General features: G+C 39.4%; 1 pseudogene; it reads right to left on the bottom strand.

The window, feature by feature from the left end:
- Positions 1 to 1,799: 1,799 nt before the first annotated feature.
- On the bottom strand, positions 1,800 to 3,933 carry LOC111624451 (annotated as a pseudogene).
- Between the last annotated feature and the right edge of the window lie 524 nt (positions 3,934 to 4,457).

Genomic DNA, 4,457 nt, shown 5'->3' with positions numbered 1-4,457 from the left:
GGAAGGAGTCTTCCGTATCCTGCCACGCCAAAATAATATCATCTACGTATCTTAAATAAATTAAGGGGTAAGCTATAGTGAGAGGGGCTTTAAAAACGCTGTGTTCAACGTGCCGCATGATAAGTTCTGCCAATACAGCTGACAGTGGTGAGCCCATCGGCACCCCCTGTTTCTGCAGACAAAATGCAGGGGGTGCCGATGGGCTCACCACTGTCAGCTGTATTGGCAGAACTTATCATGCGGCGCGTTGAACACAGCGTTTTTAAAGCCCCTCTCACTATAGCTTACCCCTTAATTTATTTAAGATACGTAGATGATATTATTTTGGCGTGGCAGGATACGGAAGACTCCTTCCGGGTATTAGAACATCACTTATCAAAAATGTATACCTCTATACACTTCACTTGGGAGAAGGAAGTTGGGAGAAGAATTGCTTTCTTGGACTTGCACATTCACAAATCCCAGGAAGGCTTGGAGTTTTCCGTTTATCACAAGTTTGGCAATATCCCACCCATAATACAAGCCACAGTCTGTCAACCACAGCAATATGTTAATGCGGCCATAGGTCCCTTGATCAGATGGGCATTCTTACTACCATCAACACAGCATCTTATCAATACTGAACTGGAGGCCGTCCGCACAGCGGTGTATGCGGCGGAATTTAGTTCCTCCAAATACATCCATGTTAAAAATAGAGTTATGCAGTCTCTCTTCCCTGCCACCACATTACGCAGACCAAGGGATTGGACAACACTTCGTCCCTCACTCCCATACTGTGGACGCTTCACAGCCCGGATCTGCCGGATCTTTAGGCAGAATGGTTTTTGTTTACCTATAGCCCCACGACCATGTCTCCGACGAATCTTGTGTAACGATAGAGATGCTATTTCCACCCTCGAAAAATCTGGTGTATACTCCGTTCCCCTGCAGAATCCAATATCAGGACTATGCACCAATTATATAGGAGCGACTACCAGAATGCTGGCTGCTCGTGTATCTGAACACCAACGTTCGGTGGCACTTGGCAATTGTGACACGGAACTTTCCAAATTGGTGATACAACAACACCACATAGCGCTTTGGAATCGAGTGGCAATACTCAAACGCTGTGATGAAGGGAGCCTGATATATATTTGGGAGGCCATCTTCACAAAACTGCTCTCCCCATGCAACTCCCCTAACCTCGACTTACCAGACATCTGGATTAATTTATACAGGCGTTTAAAAAATCAACAATAATTCTACACCCCTTTCCCGCACCTCCTATATGAATCAAGGCGCATACGTGTCGGCCTCTTTATGTGCGTTTTATTTTTATATGTTACGCATGTTTTATGTATTTTAAATTATGTCACGATTTTATATTTAAAATTTTAATGTAAACTTGCACTTATGGCTCTGTTCTGATCGGCTTCTATGCTGTATGTTAAGACGCATGCGTGCCAAAATTTTATACGCATTTACAAAATATTTTTAATTCAAAATCTAAAATTTACTTGTTCTTAATAGCCATTCCAATTGGCTTTTATGTTATACATATTAAGGAGCACACGCGCCAATTTTTCGCGTTTACAAAATAATTAATAGCCATTTCAATCGGTCTTTATTTCTTTATTTGTTTAAAAAACGCATGCGCACCAACTTTAAATATTTATTTCTAAAATTTAAATCTTATTTATAATAATATTCCAAAAACGGCTAAAATTGTTAATGTTTAAATTTAAATGTTCTGTTCGAATTCTCTATTCGATTTTGAATTGCCTGAAGACGATGTACATATTTACGTTGAAAGCGCTTGCAAGATTAAAATATTTCTTCTAATTTTATTTAACGCCTCATAGTCTGAAGTTTCTTAATGAAGGATTTAAAAGAAGTATAGCTGATCCCTGTCTTTATACCAGGGATCAATTTTGTCTTTAAGTGTTACACATTGTACCACAAATGAAGCACTGTAGAACATCAATTACTCCTTTTGCCCTCAGTAGTAGCCGTACTTACGGGGTGAATAGGAGCGGGAGCTGGAATATCTTCGACTACGACTAATAGGGGGAAGGAGACCTTCCTCTGCAACCTCCACCTCCACTTCCTCCTCCATCACCACTTCCTCCTCCATCACCACCACTGCCACCGTATCCAGGATAAGTTGGTTTTCCCATGTATATTCTCGGCGTTGGAGTGTGAGCTCGTTGAGTAATGGAATAGTCTACTTCAACAGTTCAAACAACCTTTACCGCTCCAGTGGTATTTGTTTACACCTTAGCAAACGTTTTCAACCTCATCGAGGTCTTCATCAGGCTACTTAGGAATTCGAACGCGTTTGGAACTGAACGTATACGATTCAAAATTCTTATAGTCTACTCTTATTTTACACCCATCAATTTCCTGACCATTGCATCTCTTTTTTGCCATTTTTGAATCCTCTACATTTTCAAAATAAACAAATGCAAATCCACGTGATCTTCCAGTCTGTGCATCATATACTACTTGAACATCTTCCAGAGGACCATATTTTGAAAATACTACTTATAATAATAAACCACACACACCTGATTTGTATTTGCCGAGTTATTTTCTTTATTCAAACGTTTTCGGCCAATTTGTATAGGCCATCTTCAGGCTTTAACATTTTTCGTTCCAATGGAACGAAAAATGCTGAGAAGGTAGATAGATAGAAAATACTACTATTAAATCACGCTCCTGGGTGTATACACTCAAACCGAACACTCCAAGACATCTGCTTGGCTGTGGATTATCTCGATTTTCAACATGTCGACGATGAGTGGACATAGGCGATCTGCTATGACTTCTGTCTCTAATCTCTATTCTAATCTCGTTCTGTTCTAATCTCGATGACTATCACATCTACGATGTCTAGGAGATCGTGAACGAGAATGGCTGCAATAATGAGATCGAGAACGACTCCTTGAACGAGAGCAATTAAGCTGCTGGATTTTCAGCTCTGTTTTTGATTTGCGATATTTGCGGTAATGATGTCTTGTGCTACAAGTGTTATATATTTTTGAAATCGGCAAGAGATAAGGATTGCAACGGTGTTACTTTTATTAAAATTGATCAAGTATTTTTCAAACTACGAGCGTTGGAATTTTTGGAACTTCGGACTTTTTTTTTTTGGGATTACAGCTGACCGATTTACCGAATCGCTACACAGGATCTGACTCACTTCAGTTCTGTGAGTACGATTTTGAATTTTGTCGAATTCGGTCCAGTAGTTATGAGAATATCGCTTATTTCCGGTGGAATTTCGTCGTTCTATTGTGGNTAAATACATTATTATTAATATTTACTGTCCCAGGCCACAGAACATAAGTATTATACTTTCTGGTCTACAGCGGGTAATTGAATCTTATCCTTCTTGTAATATCATTATTGCTGGAGATATTAATTCTCACTCCCCGGCTTGGGGTGGTGATATGATCGATAATAGAGGCGAAACCTTTGAGGAGTTTCTAGCTTTAAATAACTTACTTATTTTAAATGATCCTTATTTTCCCCCTACTTTTAATAATGATCGATATTTCTCCTGGGTTGATGTTACTATATGTTCCAGCTGTTGCTTCACCTCTATAGCTGATTGGCGTGTTTTGAACAAGCACAACTTCTCTGATCATGCGTACATCACTTTTAAAATCAATGGCAGTGCTTCTTCCCTACCCCTGGCAAATAAAGCGCAGTTTAATCTTTCATGCGCTAATTGGTGTGAGATCTCCGAATATCTTCACTCTGTGATTGATCTCTCTGTATGTAACACTAAAGAAGATGCCAAATGTGCTATTGATCACTGTATTTACCATACTTATATTCCTAAAACCATTCCAAAGCGTTGACAGGTTCCTTGGTGGAATGGTGAGCTCACCACGCTTCGTAAAATGAATATCCACTTACACCGTAAATACAAACGCTGTCGTAACCCATTGGTAAGAGAAAGGCGTCGTGATGAGTATTTACGACATCAACGGATCTACAAAGATTGTATGCTTAATATCAAATTACAGTTCTGGAGAGACTTTTGTTCTCGTGTGTCAGATAATCCCTGGGGTTATATTACAAAAATGTGCACTGGAAAATTAAAAAATAATTCCATCCTTACGACTTTCAATACTGGAACTGCCATCACTACTACCCTATTTGACACTGTTGAAACTCTGTTGGATACATTCTGTGTTGATGACTCTGTTGATGATGATTCTAACTGGCATAAGACTTTGCATGCTGATTGGTCTCTTCCATTCATTTCTGAGGATTCCCCTCCCTTCACCTATAGCGAGGTGGATTTAGCCTTTCATGAATTAAAGAAGGATAGGGCACCTGGTATTGATGGTCTAACGGTTGACATCACAAAGATGTTTTGTCATTCAATCCTACTGATGTTTAGATCTAACATTAAGCAGGCAAACACGAACAGTAACAAAAAGGAACTTTATTAGAAAAGGTTAGAA

This window comes from Centruroides sculpturatus, unplaced genomic scaffold (genome assembly GCF_000671375.1).
Source record: "Centruroides sculpturatus isolate CEXI.00-Female unplaced genomic scaffold, Cexi_2.0 scaffold373, whole genome shotgun sequence".
Classification (NCBI taxonomy): Eukaryota; Metazoa; Arthropoda; class Arachnida; order Scorpiones; family Buthidae; genus Centruroides; species Centruroides sculpturatus.
This window is presented reverse-complemented; position numbering and strand designations above follow the sequence as displayed.